Source organism: Argiope bruennichi, chromosome 11, assembly GCF_947563725.1.
Source record: "Argiope bruennichi chromosome 11, qqArgBrue1.1, whole genome shotgun sequence".
Classification (NCBI taxonomy): domain Eukaryota; kingdom Metazoa; phylum Arthropoda; class Arachnida; order Araneae; family Araneidae; genus Argiope; species Argiope bruennichi.
Window position 1 is genome coordinate 51,925,878 of NC_079161.1, and position 12,215 is coordinate 51,938,092.

Here is a 12,215-nt window from a genome sequence, read left to right on the forward strand (position 1 = left end):
TGTTTTTAGAATATTAATCCTTAAAAAGGAAGTCAACGTTATTTAACAATGTTGTTTTTAGAACATGATTCCTTCAGAAGGAAGTCAACGTTATTTAACAATGTTGTTTTTAGAACATGATTCCTTCATAAGGAAGTCAACGTTATTTAACAATGTTGTTTTTAGAACATTATTCCTTCGGAAGGAAGTCAACATTATTTAACAATGTTGTTTTTAGAATATGATTCCTTCGGAAGGAAGTCAACGTTATTTAACAATGTTGTTTTTAGAACATGATTCCTTCAGAAGGAAGTCAACCTTATTTAACAATGTTGTTTTTAGAATATAATTCCTTAAGAAAGAAGTCAACGATATTTAACAATGTTGTTTTTAGAATATGATTTCCTAAGAAGGAAGTTTATCTGCTGAGCTTCTTACTTTAAATATGAACTTTTAATACAAAAAAAATGTTTACATGGTTTTATTAATATGTTTTAAAAGTTTAACACTTTCTATCTCCTTTTTTGAATATCACCCAAAAATATACAACACTAAATAAAATAAAAAATTGAATCGTAAATGATGAATATTTAAAATTATACATGATATTTGAAGTGACGTTTCAAAATCCACCATATAGATCAAAACTATTTCTCAATTAAGTTCAAACATGCAATTAGAATACTTGACTTTATACAGTTACACATTTTTGAAACACAATAAATACTAGTATCCATCTTTTGAACAAGTCAAAACGTACCCAAACTTCATTCTGTTTGTATATTTAACAAAGAATCTCTTTCTCTATTTTTACTTGTAATGGGGGGAATGTATGTTTGTGCATGTTGGAGCTCTACAGGTCAGACCGCTTGACTTAGATCTACTAAATTTGGCATATACAATATATATACTTTGGGAAGTAAAACGTGCACTCTTGGCAAATTTAAAAAAAAATGGGTTCTAATTAATGGGAAATTAAGGAAGTGTTGGTATTTTTCAATGTTATCTTTCGAAAATATTGCAACTTACAATAATTTTTATTTCATCTTAAAATTCAATATATATATATATATAATCTTTCAGTTATATCAATTTTTGCTGCATAGTTTTTTTGTCTTTTTTTGAAATCAATTTTTGAAAAATATCTTAAGCGTATTTTACAACAGTATATTTCATTATTTAAGTGAAAGTGAAATCGTTTTCATTGTTACTACTAATATCTCACTCTATATCTTTTTTTATTGTTTATAAAAATATGGTAATTCAGCTTATTTTTTCATCTTGAATAAGTTTCTCTAAAAAAGCAAGCATTTTAAGAAATGTTTTGTTTTTTTGTTGCACTTGCATTTAAAGTTTAACTTCAAAATCAAGTAAAAGTGAAAAATTTCAAATTTTCAAATATCCTCTTTTATGTGATATAATTATTTGTATAAAAACACAGGACGAAAATTAGGTATTTCTAAAAGCACAACAAATAGAGCGATGCAAGAGTTCTACAACTGCACGAGTCACATATCTGTCAAAATGTGAAGTTTAAAAATATTTTGCTAAAGAAGAAATTAAGACATATCTACACAACATGTTTAATTAAAATTTTAGCATCTATTATTCCTGGTGAACCAACTCGTATCAAATAATTGCTAGTAAAAAATTCAAACAAATAAATAAATAAAATAAAACTTTTGATATAATTTTGCTTAAAGTATGCTTTGTGGTCCAATCTGTGAAATTAGTTCTCTTACTAGGCAGATGACATAATTCTTTATGCTGTTTTTCTTATTCGTTAAGGTCTCTGCCTACATACGGAATAAATTTTTGAAAAATCTCTCTAATGAGCAATTTCAGTTCATTTTCTGGATCAATGTGATTGCAAATAAAAAAATATTGGCCAGGAAATTCTATACCAATTGAGAGTCTGTAAAATTCGTCAATTAGGGTAAAAAATTAGTGAAAAGTGCAAGAAAAAGCAAAACACACTACAAAAAATTCTATGCACACATTCCAATTATTTTTATACACAACATACTTACAGGTATGGTGAAGGGAATGAACTAGAATCTCAGAAATATGTTCATTTGCAAAGAGTTACAGCTAATCATCTAGTATATCTGTATTGAAAATTTCCCAAAATTCGTTGTTAGAAAATATATTAGGCAGCTCTAAAAGAAAAACTACTCAGTTCAAAGTTATATCAGTTGTCCATTGCCTTCGTAGCACTTAAGGTAACATATATTAATAAATTTTCAAAATATCATGTTTTGCGTATGAAATTTTTTTACGAAATACAAGTTTTCAAAAAAATCATTTAAAGCTTTCATTTGTCGTGTACTACAAACGCTTTGTAAACATAAACAATGTTCAAAAGCAGATGTAATTGTCAATCCTGTCAAGCAGATGCAATTGTCAAAACGTGTATTAGAATACTTTTGAATGGCATAGAAACTATTCAAAACGTATTCTAATACGCATAGCTTGCTGACAGAGCATATTATAAAATAAATTATAATTCAAGGAGGCATGTATTTGATAAAATGTTGGTAAAAATTCAAATACTTCCGATTTCGTTTTTAGCTACAGTGGTTTATAAAACATCGCATATCCCGGTTTCTATTCATCGTAGAATTCGAAGAAACACAGATTTGGAAACTCAAATAAATGGGTTTTCAAAATAAAACAATAAAAAAATATGAATTTTGACCAAAAACTAATGTTTAAACGTAGACAGATATCTTAAATTGTATTTCTTAAACCATTCATTGCATGAACGAAAATAAATAACCAACTGATCGCGAAAGGTGGCCAGTACGAAATAAAAAGGGAGGGGAAAAAAAGTGAAAATTACATTGCACGGGCAATTTCAAGCCGCATATGATCACCTGCTGACAACTTTCTCCACAATTTGACCCTTACTTAGCTTCCCACCGCTGCCACGCGCTTACAAGAAAAAAAGAAAGAAAATAAGTGCTGGTATCCCTGGGCCGAAAGACAGCTGAACTGCGAAAGTTCGACCACCTTGCAGCTGTTTCTTCTTACGGTTTTCTTTTCCCTGAGGTTCTTTTCTATTAAATTCGCTTTCATCTCCCACTGCCGCCAAGAAAAATAATAAAAACACTTTCTTTCAAGGTCTTTATTAATACTTAAATCAAATATTATTCGTTTACACTATTCGGTATTCTTAACATTAATTGCAATTGAAATTTTCGAATGATTGTGCTAAAACTTGATTACCGATGCCACAGTATAGGGCGCGGCAGAACAATTTTTAATACAACTTGATTAAAAATAAATTAATTAACCAAAAATAACAAATTGTAATAAGAGTAGATTTTTACTAATTAATAAATGTAATTTGTTTCAAAGTGGCCGCCTTTTGCAGTGATGCAGAGGCGCAAATGCTTATTGAAATTTTCAGCAATGTGCCGCAAGTCTTTTACCTTTAATCTATCCCATTCCTGCCGAAGCAATTGCTTTAGAGAGTCCAAACTTTTGCATGTTTTAGCGCAAGCCCTGGACTCAAAATGGACCATACATTGTAATTATGGGATTGAATTTTGGCGAGTAAGTTCCCGCTTTCCAGTTGATATCACGTCCGGCACCACTCTTCTGTCTTTTGGGGCTTGTGAGCTGGTGCGGAGTCTTGTTGAAACTTCTATTTTATATTGCCGAAGTGCATTTGGCCCATGGAATTTTAACAGTTTCTAAACTGTCCCGCTGGTAGAATTTTTTATTTATTTTAACGCCCTCATCCATAAAAAAACAAAGAAGTTTTGCCGCTTGCGCTAATTCCGAACCAGACCATGGCCGAGTTTGAATTTTTGTTCAACTTTTGCTGAAGTGCTTGGAACGTCTACAGACTAGATCCTATAGTTCTAAGAGCATTAGTGAAAAGGAATCTCTGACTTGCTACCCGTCTCAAAAGTTTCCGGCGTCTTTGGAGCTGCACGAGTTTGTTTTTTTCAGTGAGATGCAGAACTTTTTGGAACTTGTAAGGCTTCAGTCCAAACTCTGTTTTTACCATTCATTGCACTGATCGGTCCCTTATTCCTAGTTCACGGGCGATTTTTCTCATGGAAATCCTTGGATTTCATTGAACTCACTTTTTGATAACCTTATGGCTACTGAAAATATTCACCATACGTTTTCGTTCACGTCCTGGGCTTTCACCATCATTCCCAAGCTCTTTGAAACGATAGATTGCATCAGACACTGTTTGTTGAGACACATTAGGCAAACGAAAGATTTCAAACGGTTCATTTTCCAACTCTAAAATAGCATATCGTTTGCTTGGCATTGAAAAAAAGCCAAAAATCTATACGTAAACTAGAAAATACATTATAAAATATGTTATAATTGAAGTGGTATACAAAAAGAAATGAACAAAAATTAAAAGACAAATTAATTAACTCCTATTCTATGATGTAATAGCTTTGTCCGAGGGTTTTTTTTTCTCCATACCCTGTAATAATTGTTTCCTTGTTTCTTTTTTTAGAATCCTTTTTATCAGTATTTCTCTATCAAAAATGTTCTTTTCCTTGTGGTGACACAACCACTGAAATTTTAAGTTTCACGCTAGCTGATTTGACGATATATGTTCATAAATTTCATTAATAAAAAAATTACTTTATTTGCTGTCCCGGGATCTTTAATAATATATTTCTTATACCTTGTTATTTGCAAGCAAAAATTGAAGCTTTTATAATATAACAAATTCTTATAACAAAGTTATCATTTATAAAAGTTAAATGATAAGTTATCAATTATCAATATAGCTATGCATGATGCAATATAGCAATATAGCTATGATGATCAATATAGCTATGCGTGTGATGTTGTGCACACGTTGCACAAACACCATATGCGAGAAATTAAAAATATAATATTCGTATTTGTAATTGTTGGAATTCCGCTAACTACGTAAATAAGCGCTTTTTTAAAAATACTTTTATACAATAATGCAAAAATACATGTATGTAGGATATTGAAATACATTCCGTAAATTTATTTTATATGACACGGAAATATCGCGTTTATCGAATGGTCTTTATATCTCATAGCTTCTGAAAACATATAGGCTACGCCAAGTCAACTTTTAAAAACTCTCAAAATCCAGTTTTTCACTATTTTTTTCAATGTTTTTTAAAAAGTATATATAATTTAATTAAATATCCCGAGTAGGGTAAATAAATTTAGTTATTTGAAATATCACTCTTTTGGTATTTAATATTTCTTTCAAAAGGAATGGATTATTAACGTTATAATAAGTTTTATTGCTTATGAGAATGCAGTTTTGATTTTCTTTTAAAAAATAATTGTGTAATTTGCTGTAACAAAATCTTTATCAAAATCTTCTTTACGAATCAAAACGCTTGTAGGCGAAATCTAAAAAAAATACGATTAGAATCGATTTTTCAATAATATATAATGATTTTTGTCTTCATATAAATAATTTATTCATGTAACGCAACTGATATTTTATTTTATAAATACATTTGTATATATGTTATATTATGTTCCTGTTCATATTATTTTTTTTCCTGGAAAGCTCAGCATTTTTTTTTCATTCAATGTAATTTTGAAGGATTTTTAAATTTGTGTATTCAATAACTATTAAAAAAATAACCTATTACCATTTGTTCTACTGGCTTTCTGTCATCTTTTCCAAACATGACACTGATTCATTACAAATATGAATTTATAATAAAAAAATTAAAGTAACTATAATAACTTTTAAAACAAATTAACACCACATTTTAGATACTCAAAAATCATCTAATCTCAAGTGAAACATAAATACTATGTGTTCAACTGATACATACGTATCTAATATTTCTATAATCTGACATCCATTAATTATCTAATATCCATCAAGCACATTTCAATAATAAAATATCCATTAAAAATCATAAAACCTAGTTTATTGTAAATGCAAAAAATTCTAAAAAATAATTGAATAGTTAAATCAATATTATTGAAATTCTATTAAATATTCATCAGAATATTTATCAAATAACTATCCTTTACAATTGCTTAATATAGCACGAAAAAACACTTTTGAAACTACTTTATGATAGTTTTTTTCATGTCATGAAAAATCAGCTTAAACAATTAAATTTCCATCAAACGAAATTTCCTTTTTATTTTTTCATTTAATCTTTGAATCTAGAATGACAAGCTTTACATTTTTTTTACTGTTACTAATGCCAGCACTTTTCTCAATAAATACAAAATAGCCTAACTTTTTTTTATCGTCTGCAGAAAATTTGATTTTTAGGAAAATAAATACAATTTCATGTTTTAATACTAATTATTAAAAACTATTGTAATTTTTAAAGTGGCAACAGGAAATGTTACATAAGAAATGAATCATGTTTTCATTAAAAAGTTCTCTAAAAAGATCGTTTTAAAAGCTCTTGTTTTAAAAGTTCAATTTAAAAGTCTTCTTAGTTCTTATAATTATTTAAAAGATAGCAAGAAAATCTTACGATCTTGGCATAGCGTATATTAGAAATTTTGAATTCACGTTAAATCAAATTAAAAGTTAATTAGAGTTAATTTCAAAAAAGGTTTTTTTATGACAGCATGATATGTATTGCAAGTTAAAAACACTAATAAAAGATATTTTTCAAAAATTTTATAATCATTGTTCTGTAAGTAAGATCAATTTTCAAATTTATGAAATCTATTTATAAATCTATAGAAAACGAAAAAAAAATATCATGAATTATTATTATATAAATTTCATATCTTTCAGCTTTCTGTCAGCTTTTTTTTTATGTTAGAAGAATCATACAATAACTTTAAGTACGTGTTTTCAATTTTTTTTAGATATGCAATGACTTAAAACTTATTATTTCATGAAAACATAAGATATATTATACAAAAGTAAATTATATTATTGAGATGTGTTAATATTATATTACTGAAATATATTATATTAGAGAATTAAAATTTTGCTGTCTATCTTTCTATGATGGTAATAATAAAGTGACAATGAGAGAAAAATTGGCGAAATTAATACTAATTTATTTTTAGTTTAAAAGCAGAATTGAAAGAAATAAACATATATAAATTATATCACTATTTATAGTGAAAACAATTATTTTTCGAATTTTCAGATGTATATTTTCTTTTTAAACTTTAATGATACTTATGACACATTTATTCTAATAACTAAATCCGCTTAAAAAAATCGTTTGAGAATTTAATTTTCCATTTTTATTAATATCAAGGCACATTTCTTTGCAAGATAGCGGCACGCGCCATAACGGGATTTAACTGTAACATCAACCCAATAGAAAAGTGTGGAGCGTATAGATTAGGTGGTAGGGAAGAGGCCAGAATGCGCGTAGGTTAGAAAAAAAAAATCGAGGTGGGGGGGGAGGCAACAAATACTGCTTCAGAAGGAGGGAAAAGCAGCCGACGCGTGCCAGACACTCGAAAGTACCATCTGTCCTCTTTTCTAGCGTTACCGATATCTGAAGAAATGAAAAAAGTTAACAGGAAAAGGGGGAAGGCATAGGGGTGTTTCGTTCTACCTTCCCCCAAAAAGTGAATAGCTGAGCAGCTGGCAAGTTCCTTTTTTTATAACTAGATGCTTGATACAAAAATATATTCGTGCGGGTTTTTTTAGAGATATTTTATTTGTTGAGCTAGGTGTGAGGTACTGTAGCATTTGTTAGTTGAACAATGAAGAATTTTCTGTGTGAGAATGCCTCGTTAGAAGAAAAGAAAGCAACAAGTTGCATCTGATGCATGCACTTGATTAGATGATATAAGTTCAGGAGTGAATTCATTTAAATCATATTGGGTAGTTAAGATACACAAGAAGCTAATCGTCATATTTGTTTCATCCAAAATTGTTATAAAGAGAAAAAAGCAAATAATAATAATAATTAATGACATCAACTCAATGTTATGAAAAATTATTTTAACTACAATTTAAAAAGGGAATTAAATAATTAAAAAATGGTAGGAATATATAAAAAAGATTCATTTTTCTATCGGTGTGACGGTGCCTATGCGTTATGTTATTTATCAAAGAAAGCGAATTTTTTGTAGATCAAAAATTTTATTTTTGAAAACTTTTTACTTTTTTTGTAGAGAGAGAATTATTATTTTTTTTTAAAGAGAAGAAGAGGAAGAAAACAGTCCCACCGTTTGAAAACATTGATTTTCATAACGAATCTATCTATAAACTTATAACACATAAACGGAACAAACCAGAAAAATAAAATTTGATTTATGGCCTCTATATCAAAATTGCAGATTTTTACTAGTTTCGTTTGAAATTTGTTCTGTCTGCTCTCATTTGACACGCATGGAAATCAATTGAAATACCTAATGATTTAAATTAATGAAATCAGCCACATGATTTAGATCTGCAATTCTGTATCAGACTGTGAACCATATTCGAAAATGGTTTAATCATCTGCCAATCTCTCAACAGATGAAATTAATAACTGAGAAATGCGATTACTTAGGTATATTAGGTTTAATTTCCGTATATGTGAGTTTAATGTTAAAATTATAAATCTGTGCCAATAGAGACTTGATTATCTACAATACAACACACGTATTTAATACAAAAAGAAAAAAACTAGATAAGTTCCGAATGTTTTTATGAAGTTTCGGATAAAGAATATATTTCTTTAAAAAGAATTTGGGCTCATTGCCCGATTCTGTTTTTCAGATATTCATTATTGTTTTATGATTAACTAGTAACTTTAATTCGAAACATTGAGAATAAGCAAGAAATTTTTACTTTTTTATTAAAAACTCAGTATATTAATCATGAAAAATAAAAATAAAAAGCTTTCAACTCGTTTAATAAACCACTTTTGTTAAGCCTACTTGTTAGTAGCTCAAAAGTTCAAACAACAGAGAATTTTAACATTTCAACATCCGAATAGAATGTTTTAGCTTAAGAGGTAGTCCATGTGTCTCAAAAATTAGCGGTTAGTTTATATCACTAATCAGAAGTAGTAATTTCTGTGCAGTAACTTTAACATAATTTTCTGTCAACACATTTCATTCATATTACAAGGTCAACATTTTTCTACCCGTAAATAGATTTTTTTAGCAGAATTCATCAAATAACTATTTAAAATTCTATTTTGAATAATCTACACAAGGAACCTACGAATCGTTAATAAATGATTAATATTTCTATCGGAAACGAGTATTAGATAAGTTCTTGTAAAAACAATTTTTAAAAAAATGTTTCTATTTCCTTAAGCATATTTTGAAAAAAGACTTTTAAACGGAATATATAGAGTTGTTGATTAGTAATTAATAAATGGTTTGAAATAAATTTCTTACTGTAGGAAGAAACACACGAACAAAAAAAAAGAAAAGAAAAGAAAAAAGAAAAGAAAAGAAAGAAAGAAAGGGGGAAAAAAAGAAAAGAAAAGAAAAAAGAAGAAGCAAAGAAAGAAAAAAAAACTAGTGGTTATAAGAATGTCAAATCTCTCTAATTATTGTTTTAGAACATTAGGAAACGAATGAAAAAATGATTCTACAAATGAGTAATGAAGATAAATAGACGAACAATCAGCTGTATAAATATTATTCTATCACCGTTTTATAATCACAGTCGTGATGTATATTAATTACGTATTAAAAATCATACAAATGCATCAAATAATAACATTTTTTAATAACACCAATGTCACTAGCTGAAAAATATAAACTAATAGACATACATATATTTCAGATGGTCAATGTATTCATTCTTTAAAAAATGTATTCTTCATTAATAAAAATAATTTGATAAGAATATATTCTTGCATGCTTGAATATGTTTCAGTGTTTTTTTTTTTTTGTGGGGGGGGGGGTCAAATTTCCAATTTTTATTCCCAAAGTAAATAAATTTGTAGTATTAATACTTAATTAAAATTATTGAACAATTATTTACAGAACTATTTATATTAAATTCGCCATTTTCAAATGTTTTCATTGTTTCGTCAATTCTTGCAATTTCTTCTTGCATCAAACCTGCTTTCACTAATAATGCTTTTAAAAAAAATACATTTGAAGTTTTATTTATCTTTTGAATTATTCTTATCTTTGAGACAAATTTGTGATTTTTTTTATAAGGGCTATTTTTGTTGATTTGAATATGCAACAATCGTTGTATGAATTCAATAAATAGAGCAACAAAATTTAATAAGAACATCAACAAATTTTAAAATAAAAAATAGTCTTTTTTAACCTGTTATTTTTTTCTTTTCTTTCTTTTTTGTGTCAATGTTTTTTTCCACCTTCTGAAATGCGTACTCACAAGAATTTTGGATTTTATGCCTAGTTGTATCGTTCCAGTGCTTTTATAAAGATAGTTGATTTTCAGTTCTATGTATATTATATATACGTATACATATAACTTAGATTTGACAAATACTCAAAACTTTTTGCTGAGAAGTTTTTTTATATATATCTTCTGTCAGTTATAAGCATATCAGTCATATATGTCAGATTTTTTTAATTAAAATATAAATATATTTTACCGAGCAATTATAATAATGGATCCATGAATGTGAAAGTGAAAAATGGTTATCTTTTCTATACTTTACCGTTCACAAGGAATTTTTTTTTCTTTCCCCATCATTATGCATTTCACAGAAAAAGAGATCTGATGGTTCCACTTTTATTTATTACTACTTTTAAATTCTGCCTCCATTTTTATACCATTATTCCCTTTTTCCGATTCTATAATTCCATTTTTCTACTGTTTCCATTTTTTACCTTCTATTCCGGATTCAGTAATAATAATAAACTGAATGATTTTAAACATTTTAATTAGGAAAAAATCTGAAAAATAATTTTTAACGAAAACCATTTGAACCTTCTAATAAGAAACGTACAATACTTTAAATCGAAATTGATCAGGAATATTATCGCTTCTGTATGCTTCTAAAACATAGTATCGAGTATTAATTAGGGGATTTCTTCTTTAATCGATTGCCAAATTGATACATTTCCACAGTTTTGGTTTCAAAGTTAATATCAAATTTCGTTTATCCATCCCTTTCTGGTTTTAAATAATCATATTCAATGGTATACCAATAGAATGGCACTATTTTAAAAATACTTTTTTCGAACTTAGGGAAATCTGAAAAGTAAAGTTTTAATCAAAACTTAAAAATTAAATTTTTCGGGGATTTCAAATTTTATATGCCAGGAAGTAAAAAGCAAAAATGCGATAATTATATTGGGAAGTTAGATTTTATGTAAAATTAAATTTATTTTTTAAAAAAAATTTGAGTTAATTTTATTAATGTGTATTGTTTCCATATAAATGCTAATAAAGAGTTTGAATTTTACCTCTAGTTAGTAAAACAGAATCGTAATTAATTTCAGTTAATATAGAAAAAACGTTAACCGTCTTTCAAACCTACACAGAATGGAAAATTTACTATAGAAAAAAAATCGCCAAATTGTGTTATTATTTTTGATGTTAGTGTTAATTTATTATATATTAAAAGATTATATGGAACCAGTTAAGGAGCTGTAGAACCTTTAAATCTCTAATTGTTATGATTTTATTTGATAGCTGAGTCCCTGCAGGACATTGTTTGGTATTTCATATCCGTGTAAGATAATTAGTTTAAAAGATATAGTCAAAAATGTGAAGGTCACTGTTGACTTTTCACTCAGAAACGCTTACTTTAAAGTCATTTTTCTCAATACTGCATTTTCAGAGCTTGCTCGCAAGATTAAACAAAAATTTTCTTGGAATTTTCCAGGAGTGCTTATACACGCATAATAAAAAAAATGGTGCAAAATCAAAATATTATTATGTATACTTTTTTTCAGAGCTTACTAATATACTAAGAATGTCTTTTTTTAGAGCGTTTTCATGTTTTAACCACATAAAAAGTAAAATAACTCCAGTAAATCTATTAAAATATTTATCGCTTTGCATGATTATAAAGTTATGTTCTTTGGAATTATATTAGTGTAACATTTGCTAATATGAGTTGCTTATTTTCTGAAAAAGTTTGCGCGCAAGTAAATTCTGTCTTCAACAATTTATACGGAACATTTTTTTTCACATATGTTTTAATTAATAAAAATTATTTTACTGACTTAAAAATTCATAATTATAAGGTTAAATATCTTATAAAACAGAGGTAAAATTTTATTTTGTTGCATTTAGAAGCATCGAATCTGATCAATTTTCGAGGTCTGTTTTAGCTGTTATAGTTACTATAGCCCCACTCCCCTTAAATGAGTAAATA